Source organism: Ranitomeya imitator, chromosome 1 (assembly GCF_032444005.1).
Source record: "Ranitomeya imitator isolate aRanImi1 chromosome 1, aRanImi1.pri, whole genome shotgun sequence".
NCBI classification, from domain to species: Eukaryota; Metazoa; Chordata; class Amphibia; order Anura; family Dendrobatidae; genus Ranitomeya; species Ranitomeya imitator.
In genome coordinates this window covers 235,352,474-235,365,382 of record NC_091282.1, presented here as the reverse complement: position 1 = coordinate 235,365,382, position 12,909 = coordinate 235,352,474, and the positions used below count along the sequence as shown (strand labels likewise).

General features: G+C 44.3%; 1 protein-coding gene across 2 annotated transcripts in view; it reads right to left on the bottom strand.

Moving 5' to 3' along the window:
- NOS1 (nitric oxide synthase 1) overlaps positions 1–12,909 on the bottom strand; it is a 419,319-nt gene that overhangs the window by 284,385 nt on the left and 122,025 nt on the right. The window lies entirely within an intron of this gene.

The following is a 12,909-nucleotide window of genomic DNA, read 5'->3' as shown; positions in this document are numbered from 1 at the left end:
AAACCCCGCCTCCATGGCTGAAGATTGTTCCCTCCAAATTCAGGTGACAGTGTCCCTTTAAGCATGATGGACATCTCTTCAGTGTCCTTTCTCCTTGCTGCTTAATCTCAACCTATATATCATGATTTAAAGCTCTCCAGTGTCCCTCCTCTCTGTTGCTTAATCTCCACCCATCCAACAGGACTGACAACTCCACGGTGTCCCTCCTCCCTGCTGCATAATTTCCTCCCATCTATCATGATTTATAGCTCTTCAGTGTCCCTCTTCCCTGTTTCTTAATCTCCATTCATCTAACAGGACTGACAACTCCTTGGTGTTCCTACTCCCTGCTGCTTAACGTCTACCCATCATTTACAGCTCTTCAGTGTTCATCTTCCCTGCTGCTTAATCTCCATCCTTCTAGCATGATGGACAGCTGTACAGTGTCCCTTCTCTCTTCGGCTTAATATCCACCCATCTATCATATCCTTCCTCCCTGATACTTATGGATCTCCACCCATATTGCATCAATGACAGCTCTTAAGTGTCCTTCTTCCCTGCTGTCTAATCTCCACCAATTTAGCATGATTAACAGTTCCTCATTGTCCCTCCTCCCTGCTGCTTAGTCTCCACCCATCTTGCAAGTTTGACAGCTCCTCACTATCCATCCTCCCTGACGCTTAATCTCAGTCTACCAAGTCCAATTAACCTGCTCCACCTGAGTACAAGCTGCACATGAATAAATCATGTATATAAAATCTGTATATGAGATCAAAAATTTTATTTTATTTCATATTTGTAATATTTAAAAGGAACATTTTTATATATGTATAGAATTCAAGGTTACTGTTTATCACGTCATGTCAAATACATACAGTCATGGCCAAAAGTATTAACACCCCTGCAATTCTGTCAGATTATACTGTTTCTTCCTGAAAATGATTGCAATCACAAATTATTTGGTATTATTATCTTTATTTAATTTGTCTTAAATTAAACACAAAAGCGAATGAAGCAAAAAGCAAAACATTGATCATTTCACACAAAACTCCAAAAATGGGCCAGACAAAAGTATTGGCATCCTCAGCCTAATACTTGGTTGCACAACCTTTAGCCAAAATAACTGCGACCAACCGCTTCCGGTAACCATCAATGAGTTTCTTACAATGCTCTGCTGGAATTTTAGACGATTCTTCTTTGGCAAACTGCTCCAGGTCCCTGATATTTGAAGGGTGCCTTCTCCAAACTGCCATTTTTAGATCTCTCCACAGGTGTTTTATGGGATTCAGGTCTGAACTCATTGCTGGCCACCTTAGAAGTCTTCAGTGCTTTCTCTCAAACCATGTTCTAGTGCTTTTTGAAGTGTGTTTTGGGTCATTGTCCTGCTGGAAGACCCATGACCTCTGAGGGAGACCCAGTTTTCTCACACTGGGCCCTACATTATGCTGCAAAATTTGTTGGTAGTCTTCAGACTTCATGATGCCATGCACACGGTCAAGCAGTCCAATGCCAGAGGCAGCAAAGCAACCCCAAAACATCAGGGAACCTCCGCCATGTTTGACTGTAGGGATCGTGTTCTTTTCTTTGAATGCCTCTTTTTTTCTCCTGTAAACTCTATGTTGATGCCTTTGCCCAAAAATCTCTACTTTTGTTTCATCTGACCAGAGAACATTCTTCCAAAACGTTTTAGGATTTTTCAGGTAAGTTTTGGCAAACTCCAGCCTGGCTTTTTCATGTATCGGGGTAAGAGGTGGGGTCTTCCTGGGTCTCCTACCATACAGTCCCTTTTCATTCAGATGCCGACGGATAGTACGGGTTGACACTGTTGAACCCTCGGACTGCAGGGCAGCTTGAACTTGTTTGAATGTTAGTCTATGTTCTTTATCCAACATCCGCACAATCTTGCGTTGAAATCTCTTGTCAATTTTTCTTTTCCATCCACATCTAGGGAGGTTAGCCACAGTACCATGGGCTTTAAACTTCTTGATGAACTTGTAGCCTTGAGATTGCTCATGCTTCCTCACAATTTGGTTTCTCAAGTCCTCAGACAGTTCTTTGGCCTTCTTTCTTTTCTCCATGCTCAATGTGGTACACACAAAGACACAGGACCTTGTGGTGTGTGCTGGGTGAATGCCCCGGCGTCCCTCTGCCCCGACGCGCGTTTCGCGTTCGCTTCTTCTGGAGGCATGTCAGGGCAGGGGGCAAACCGGTATATATACCGTATAATGCGCCGTTCATTGGGCAACATTAACAAAATATCGCCAAACAGCTGGGGGAAAACAAGAACGACCAGTATCACGCATGCGCCCGATTCTTCCTTACACAATGTACGGAGACCGGAAGCTACATGCAGGGATATCCGGTGGAGGGTGGTGTACAGACTTCCTCTCTCTGTGTGTATATACTGCGCAGGCGCCCGAATCTCCGTACAAAGTGTACGGAAATCGGAAGAACTGCGTAAGGACTTCCTATGTTTAGTGGCGTAAGTAAAACCCCCATGTACGTAAGCGCATGGCGCAAGCGCCCAAGTCTCTGCACAAAATGTACGGACACCTGAAATACTCAAAGGCCACCACCCATAAGTGTAAGTGAACAGACTATTTTTGTCCTTGGGGATATAGGCGCATGCACAAATGACAGGTACCCGAATGAAAAGGGAAGTCTAATAGCGGTAGTGGAGCCGGCGGCGCCAGGTCGTCCAGAAGTATGACTCGGCACCACCAAACCCCAAAATTACCACCAGCCGACCATCCCTCGGGCCTGCAATCAGGTCATGCGCTCACCCCACTGACAAATAGGCATAAATATGCTAAGGAATCCCCAGAAATAAAATAGTGTAAGTAAAGTGCAGTGTACCAAGAGACAAATGTCAGTACATATAGGTGATGTACAATGCTCTCAAATGTGTATAGAAGGAATAGCTATACAAAGAAACTCCTGAAATAACATATATAACAGTGCACATATAAATGACAGTGCCCTGTCATCCCCTGTGCAGGGGATGGGAGAACTACAATACCCAGATAGATTAGCGAAATTAGGATTATTTAGTCTAGAAAAAAGACGACTGAGGGGCGATCTAATAACCATGTATAAGTATATAAGGGGACAATACAAATATCTCGCTGAGGATCTGTTTATACCAAGGAAGGTAACGGGCACAAGGGGGCATTCTTTGCGTCTGGAGGAGAGAAGGTTTTTCCACCAACATAGAAGAGGATTCTTTACTGTTAGGGCAGTGAGAATCTGGAATTGCTTGCCTGAGGAGGTGGTGATGGCGAACTTAGTCGAGGGGTTCAAGAGAGGCCTGGATGTCTTCCTGGAGCAGAACAATATTGTATCATGCAATTATTAGGTTCTGTAGAAGGACGTAGATCTGGGGATTTATTATGATGGAATATAGGCTGAACTGGATGGACAAATGTCTTTTTTCGGCCTTACTAACTATGTTACTATGTTACTGTATAAATACATCATAGTGATGTGGCCATATAATATATAGTGAAGGCAGAATCTGTGACAGGACGCCCAATAAACAAGTGATCATAAAATGTACTATAAAATACTAGATCTAAAAAAGATCCCTACTACAAAAAGTGAAAAGGCTGATATGCTAACAATGTGTAGTGTGGACAATAAAATCCCTCGACATAAAGCAACTCACGTGCCGAAGGAGCCTGAAATAATCAGGGAAAATAATAATCCCTCTAGTGCTATTTCTAAAAACACGGAAAAACCCCCCTTAACATATATAAAGCAATACAAAGTCCGAGTTGAGCCATATATTGTCAAAATACAAATTTCCATACACTTGTAGATAGTGCAGCAATGTATGTGCTAGGAGAGCCTTATAAATAAAATAAAATTTAATATATGATGGATATACCATACACTATGGTAAGGGTCTCCTGTACTACTGTCCAAGCACAAAATATAACATTCAAGGTATGCCTATAATGGTCCCAATAAGAATCTTATACTATCAAAGATGAAAACAGTGTCTTCTTCAATCTACTGGAGGCATCCCTCAACTTGGAGATGGTGTCTTGAGTATGGTATCTTCATACGAAAATCCTCCTTGCTACTCCCCGAACTGAAGGTGGTAGTTGTCAACAGCCAATACATACAGATGATGAGCTGGATGTCCTGTTCCGCATATGTGGGTTTTGAATTTGCCTATGGCAGTTTAGTCCCTCTTTTTGTGGATTTTGCACCTTTCTTGGTTTATAGTGTTATGTATTTTACATATTTTATATTTGACCTTAATAAAATTGTTATATTTTTTATCTAGTACCATAGTGTGGATCATTTCATCTTTTCTGGTCACACTGTTTGTGAGGGATATATTGCTAGCTGGTACTTCACCCTCCGTTTGGGAGGAATGAGTGATATATTTTGTGAGCAATCTTTTGTGAACATATAATATTGCAGGCTGTTGTTTAAACAGAGCTCAACTTTATGGATCTTAGAGCTAAGGAAAGCTCTTGGCAGGCGAAAGCCTCCAACATGTTCAAGAAGGGTGCAGGTCCTATACCTACTTCCTTTAACTCCAATCAACAGGAGAATGTGAAAAAATACAAAAACGCGGTGCACAAAAAAATCAAGGTCTGGTGGACCAAGATTACTCTAGAAAATTATGTCGCACAACATATTATACCAAGAGGCTTAAGAATACATCTATTCCCCACCTTTGATCTTGACGATGCATCCCTTAAGGAGAGATGGATCAAGGCAGCAAACACATGCTCGTTTGAATTTTTAAACATCATCATAGAGAATAATGCTATCACGTTGAAAAATATTGAAATGGAAATTGACTCTCTCCAAAAAGTATTACAGCAGGACTTGAGAGTCGATTCCTTCCCGGAGATGATTGGCAAACTGGATAAGGAGATTGAAAAATGGGAGGGAGCCATTTCCCTAAATAAACAGAAGAAATATGAGAGGGACTGGCTGACTTCGAAACCAATAAAATCTTTAAATGGCAAACTACAAAAACAAACATATGAAGAAATATGTCCAGAAGCTCCTCTATAGTATCTAATTCATCTATGAGCGAGGGAGGGGAATCCACCCACAACGGATACAATGGACCCAGAACTCGCCAGTTCACGAAGAAGGGTTCCACTCATGGGAACTATAATCGGAAGGGTGACACCGTTAAGGTAATTAACCTTTCAGCCCATATTTTGACAAATGCACAAGAAAGAGTCTTACAGAAAGGACTTAATTTCTCACCATCTTCTACCCTAGACACGTTTACCACAATAAAGGATCTCCACCTCTTTGCGAGAAAACTTATTTTGAAAAAACTACATCATAAGGGGAGCATAGGGGGGCCCGATACTGAAGACGGGGAACAACAAGCCCTGGAGGCACTTGTATCCCTACTAGAAGAGAATACCACCAATACAAGTAAGTTTCCCATGAGCCTCATCAATAAATCTACCAAATTTCCACCACTTATGATATCTCCAGCGGTAGATACATTTACCAAAATGGTTACCAACGACATCGAGGAAATGAAATCTAGACCTAGGGGACCCCGCTCTTTTAACCTTTCTAGGGAAGAGAGAGTGGCTCTGAGGGAATTAGAGAGTTGGGATGACGTTGTTTTCAAAATAGCAGACAAAGGTGGCAATGTTGTCATATGGTCAAATCAGATGTATGAAGCTCAAGCTGAAAAACTGCTTCATAACACTACTGAATATAAACAGCTTGCATTTAATCCAATGACAAAATTTAAGGATGAGTTTATCACCATTCTCACTACTGCATATGAAAACAATGTCATCCCAAAAAAGCTCTTGGATGTGCACGTTAAGATGTGCCCTAGATTGGCGACATTTTATTTGGTACCTAAGGTACATAAAAACCCGGAAGACCCACCGGGTAGACCAATAGTGACGGTCAATGAGGGGCTATGTGAAATTGTTTGCGATGTGATTGAACATTATTTAAAACCTTTGGTTGTTCAGTTGCCCTCATACATCAAAGACACCACCGCTGCCTTGGGCCATCTGGAAAATATACAACTTACTGACGACATGATTTTGGTTACGGCCGATGTTGAGGCATTGTACTCTAGCATCAGGCATGTAGATGGCCTGCAGGCAGTGGAGAAATACCTTACCCACAGTAATATTGAGGGCGAAACGTCTGTATTTATCTTGAAATTACTTGCATTTGAGGGATGCCACCAGTAGATTGAAGAAGAAAAGGAAGAAAATGTTCCAGCTTCCAAGTAAAATATACAAGTTTAATCCAACATATTAAAATGAGGAGACAACTCCTGGGACAGCATCATACACATAGTAAAGCGAGCGACGCGTTTCGACCAAGCGGTCTTGATCACAGCTGATCTGCTAAATGACATATCCGGTATAAATGCAATATAGCACCAATCAAATGCTGGAAAAATGTTGGATTAAACTTGTATATTTTACTTGGAAGCTGGAACATTTTCTTTCTTTTCTTGGATATCCTTCACGTCACGTCAGGACGGAGTTCCGGGCTTCCTGCATTTCCTCGGTGTGCTGGCTCCCTGTTTTGTATGCTAGATTGAAGAAGACACTGTTTTCATCTTTGAAAGTATAAGATTCTTATTGGGACCATTATAGGCATACCTTGAATGTTATATTTTGTGCTTGGACAGTAGTACAGGAGACCCTTACTATAGTTTGATATATTTCGGATGTGTAGGAAGATGGACCGGGCTAGTGGTCCCTCTTGTGTGTCCGGGCCGGCACAGTCGGGGCTGTCAACATTGTTGCCGGGGGAAAGACTTCCTGACTGGAACAGACCTGTGCACCTGACTGAGGGGGGCGGGACAGATATAAAAGGGATTGAGCGCAGGAAGACGGGGCTTTTGGTTGGTACTCAACTTGTGCGACAAGAGAAGGTTGACTCCCTCTCCGCTGACCGACGCCAATTGACAGGGCCGCGTGACCTGACTACGGTCCCCGCTGAGACAGGCCAAAATGAACGCTGCCCTTTGACCCGAGATTGCTTACCGGACTGTGCCTCTGACAACTACCGACATACCACGCAGTGCCAATCCTTCGGTGCATGCTGAGTGAGATTGCGGCCTCCTCTTCTGAACTGTGCACTTCACCAGTGGTGCTGCGGATTTGTTCACAAACAACTCCCCATTCCAAGAACAGGAGATCATGTGCAGGAAGAACTGGATACTTCACCTCTGTCACGATTCACACCGTGACTGTCACCCCTACGTCACAGATCGGGGTGACTTTAGGCCAACAGACGGCTATCACATGTGCAGGTGGGCTTATCTTAGTTATCGCTCCACTGCTACACTGTGATAAAGACAAACACAAGGCTATTGGCCTATCAGTTTACAGCAGGGGCTTATTTTAGTTATCCCACAGCTCTTCAATATACCACGAACTGCAGGGATTTATGTATATCCCACTTTACAGTTCCTCTTGAAAACTTGCAGCTCTCTGGCATCCCCCTTACCCTCAGGTCAGATTAGGTACTGCACCTAGGTTAATTAGTCGCCAGAAAGACTGCCTGCTATGTACTGGCTATTGGGCACACTGCAGCGAGGCGATATAACTACTCCCTCTCAGGCAGGAACAATAATTAACAATGCCACCATCGCTACAACGACTCCCAAAGGCACAGAACAAGGTATGCTGCCACCAGCTTCGATTAAACGGGTCCGAAGCTAACTCAAAACAGTAGCGTAATTCCCATCAGAAGACTTAGGATACGGTTTAGAGCAGGAAGAATGAAACTAGTAATTTAGATATTTTACTCTGAAGAAACGGCAGTGTTTATAGAAAAATATTACAAGGATGTTACAAAAGAGACAATTGAAAAAATATGTACAAGCAATTATAAAATAACATGGAATAAAGAAGAAAGGTAAAACTCACATGTTCTCAGATCATGTCAGGCAAAACCATGCTGGCAGGCAGAGCCCAGATGTCCCAGTTCATTGTACAGCTCCTCAGGCAAAAACTAAGACTAAAGGCTGGGTTAAGTGTAAAGACTTATAAACTCCAGCCTCGTGACATCACTAAAGGTACCTTCACACTCAGCGACGCTGCAGCGATACCGACAATGATGTCGATCGCTGCAGCGTCACTGTTTGGTCGCTGGAGAGCTGTCACACAGACAGCTCTCCAGCGACCTACGATGCCGGTAACCAGGGTAAACATCGGGTTAGTAAGCGCAGGGCCGCGCTTAGTAACCCGATGTTTACCCTGGTTACCATCGTAAAAGTAAAAAAAACAAACACTACATACTTACCTTCCGCTGTCTGTCCCCGGCGCTGTGCTTTCCTGCACTGACTGTGAGCACAGCGGCCGGAAAGCAGAGCAGTGACGTCACCGCTGTGCTTTCTGGCTGGCCGGCGCTCACAGCCAGTGCAGGAAAGCACAGCGCCGGGGACAGACAGCGGAAGGTAAGTATGTAGTGTTTGTTTTTTTACTTTTACGCTGGTAACCAGGGTAAACATCGGGTTACTAAGCGCGGCCCTGCGCTTAGTAACCCGATGTTTACCCTGGTTACCAGTGAAGACATCGCTGAATTGGCGTCACACACGCCGATTCAGCGATGTCTGCAGGGAGTCCAGCGACGAAATAAAGTGCTGGACTTTCTGCGGCGACCAACGATGGCACAGCAGGATCCTGATCGCTGCTGCGTGTCAAACTGAACGATATCGCTAGCCAGGACGCTGCAACGTCACGGATCGCTAGCGATATCGTTCAGTGTGACGGTACCTAAAAAGAGCTGGTTAATTATATTCACTGAGTTCAGAGATATTTACCTTCTCAGACCCTGGAGACAAAAGAAATTCATGAGAGAAGGGAGGGACAACAGGTGGCTTTGCAGGATTGGTCACCTACAGTTTAAAGCCACACCCTGCTCACACACTAGCTTCAAGTTACCCAGTGTCTGCCATAGGGCTGGTTTGTTGTATTCAGGGGGGGAAGAGAGAGGGGGTTTACAGCTGCCATGTGCTTTCAGGACCATGGTCAGAAGTGCAAAAATCCCTCAGCTATGGTTTTTACATTATTGTGACATATATTATCCTCACACTTATATTATACATTATCCTCACAACCTCCGTGCAGAGACAGTGCTTCAATAATCTCCAGGACCAGATCAGAGACATCTCGCGCCACCTACAGCGCTATCATGGGATTTTCCAGCCTCCACCATCCAGGAATCAGAGACTGATAAGTTAACTTGTTTACTTGACCCTCGGCTATTACCCTTTTTGCCGTTATCGTTTGTGTGTTGTTTAACATATTGGTCCCCCATTCTCCCTGTGTGGAGAGTAACTGCTGAATTAGTTAACTATAAAGAACCCGTTAACTCTTTCTCTGTCTCCTGCCTGTCACTGCCTTGCTCGTTCCTGCTTGAACCTTACAGATGCATGGGCAGGCATTCTATGTAGTCTGAAATCTAAGAAGTTGTACAATATTTGCACAGATTTTGCTGTCTAGAAGGACAACATCTGCAAGGAGTTTGTATGTTCTTTCTGTGTTTGTGTGGGTTTCCTCCAGGTTTTCTCAGAGACCTCAAGACATATGATACGCAGGGCCAGTTTTAGGCAAATTGGGGCCCTGGATAAAAATTCAAAGTGGGATCCCCAATCCTGAAATATTCCACCAACAACACTGTTGGGTCCCCTACACAAGACCATATAAAACACATATGTGTTACACCAATATCGGTGTCACCAGTGTTTTCAATCGGTGTGTCGTCCATGTGCCATTCATGTTTTTCCGGTATGGATGCTGGAATTGAAATTACAAAATTTCTCACATACTTTCAATGTGCACACACACAGCAGACATACAGCACACAGATGGCACACAGACGACATGTTTACACAGACCCATAGACTTGAATTGGTCCTTGACATCTGTGCTGTTGGGAAGACACAGACATGAGTGCAGCACCGTAGTTTAAAAAGTGTACATGTGGCATCTGTGAAACACACGATACACAGTTGTGTGAAGGGGGCTGTACAGTCACATAATAGAAAACACTAGCAGAAGAGCCCTCTTTTTCTACATCCTACTTCACAAACGGCAGAATAAGAAGCAATAAAAAAAGTCCTACATGTCCCCCAATCTGTTCTGCTAAATCCCCTCTGGCTCCATGGTCGATGGTATGGGGTCCCTGATGGTTATTATTCACTTTGCAGCTATACTATAAGGTGCAGCCCAAGACCACTGCAACCCAGTACTAAGACTGGCAGAGACCCCCAAAGCATCGGTGCTGGAGCCGCAGGGGATTTATCATTTCATGCTAATTATTTTTACATTCTCAGAAAACCCCTGTAGTGTCTGTTCACACCCACCATTTTTGCTGATTGATCTACAGTGTTGGCAGGAAATATTCTGTTTTTTTTGCAGCCTTTTGACTTGCATTTTTGTTTTCCATTCATTTGAATAGGGAAAAAATGCTGTAGAAATGCTGAAAGACGAAGTGCAACAGATTTATATTAAAAAAAAGTGTCTTTTGGCCGGTGTCCGCATCTGGCCGGAGTCCGTGTCTGGCTGCTGAACTGGGACAGAGCGGAATAGTATAGTACTGTAGACTGCGCTATTTCATCCAATAGTATATTAAGCCCTGTTCACATTGCGCTTCTGTAGTACATCCAGGGCACTGCCTGAATCCCCCTAAAATAGGGTTCACATAAATCCCCGACGGGGATTCCATTAGTTTGTTTTTTTCTGAATTGACAGTCTGATTTATTTTCTTAAGGCCGGCGTCACACTAAACATATGAAAAATCAGTCCAGGTCTCCCTGCCGAGAGTCGCACGAGTATACTCATCCGTGTGTAATGCGTTTGCAGTGCGATGATGCGATTTTCTCCCACCCATGTATCTGGATCGCCCCCACATAAGGGCAATGGGGTACTCGGTACCGGGTCCTTCAGTTCCCTCAGCGAGGATGTCACGGTGGCCCGACCTGGACCGAGGCCCTATGAGGGGCGCCCAATAAAAGGCAGAGTTCGTAGATAACGGTAGTGTTCGTGACACCACCTGTGGTATTCGGTCAGGGTGACCGACGCTGCTTAGGGCTCCACTGGGGTGATGGAATGGCAGCTAGATGGTATACCTTCCCAGAGGTGAAGTATGTCCCCAGGGCTTCCCAGAAGTGTAGATTGTGATGGTGGATGGTGCAAGGCGCGGTGAATAACGAGGACACAATGGGTGCAGTCTCTTTACCTTTACTGAAGGCTTCAGCATCCACAGTCCAGACAGGGTAGGCAGAGTCCGGCCGGTCTGATGGCAGTTCCAGAGTCCCCTTATCCAGGTGGAAATCAGTAGCCTTCCCCTTGCGCACAGTAACGTAGTAGGTCCCTACTTACATTAGCTACCATAGGGTCCTCACTCTTGTTACTTCTCTCTCTCTGTCCCCCAGATGGATAGGACATAACCCGTATGACGGTGGTGGCCTGAGGCTATTTTATAGGGACCCTAGCATCGCCCCTCCTCTGCGTTGCCACCTTGTCTGCTTAGGTTCTTAGGTCGGACAGCCAACTTGGAATCGACTGCCCTGCCGGTCTCTGAAGTAAAGCGTAGAGTCTAGTACTCCCTCGGTGTTCCGGCCACCAGATCTGCGCTCAGCTGGAGGAAGCCTGCTTCTAGCTGGTCTCCCGCTGTTGTTTTACTCCTGCTGCTATGACTTCTGTGCTCACTCACTACGGCACACTTCCTTCCATGTCCTTCCTTAGGAGGCTGCCGCATGGGTTGCAGGCGCAGCTCCGTATCCTTCTTTCCCTTTCCTGGGCCGAGCCCAGGCTGCTCCTCTCCTCTCCTCCTGGCTCCAACTCTCTCTCCACTCCAACTCTCTGACTTCCTAACCAACCCCCAGTTTTACCCAAGTGTTAGAAGTGGCCTACTAGATAGAACCTTTTGCTCCCCCTGGTGGCCGGCGTGTTAAGTGTGTGTGGCTGTGATACCTGGCAGGGTGAACTCCTTTGGTGCTATCAGACGTAACATCGCTCCCCCTGGTGGAAGAACGACATTACTGCAATGACCAGGACTCTGGGGCGCTGCATATCCGTATGATATCCGTATGACATTATGTTTCTCACAGATTTTCCCCATAGAATTAAATTGTTCAATGGGCTGAAAAGAGGAAAATGTGTGTGTATTTGTTACAAGGTAGATGTTTGAGTTTTTCTCACACCCATAGACTTTCATTGGCGAGTCTCAGACGATATACGTGTACAGTCACAGCATGCTGCGATTTTACACACACGTCGAATACGCCTTAGAAAAAATATGATGATGTGAGCTGCCCCATAGATTAACACTGGGCCGAGTGCTATGCGATGTTTTCTCACATAGCACTCGTCCGTATTATACGCTAGTGTGACTCCGGCCTTAGAGATTCAGTTTGTGTTTTTTTGTGTAAAACTGTCCATTTTTCTGTGGCTGTTGGAACAGGTGGACACATTCAGTGAAAAAAAAATCATGTCTGGAATTAATTTGAACTTCATTCCTGTTTTAGCAATTTACAGCTCCATTCAGGATTCAGGCAGAACCCACCATGTGCAGAAAAGAAATACAGTGTGAACAGGCCCTAATTTAAAACACTGGCATTATGCATAAACTGCTGATCCCTATTATAGCAACACTACAATTACAGAACTATACAGTACAGACCAAAAGTTTGGACACAGCTTCTCATTTAAAGATTTTTCTGTATTTTCATGACTATGAAAATTGTACATTCACACTGAAGGCATCAAAACTATGAATTAGCACATGTGGAATTATATACTTAACAAAAAATTGTGAAACAACTGAAAATATGCCATATACTCTAGGTTCTTCAAAATAGCCACCTTTTGCTTTGATGACTGCTTTGCACACTCTTGGCATTCTCTTGATGAGCTTCAAGAAGTAGTCACCGGGAATGGTCTTACAACA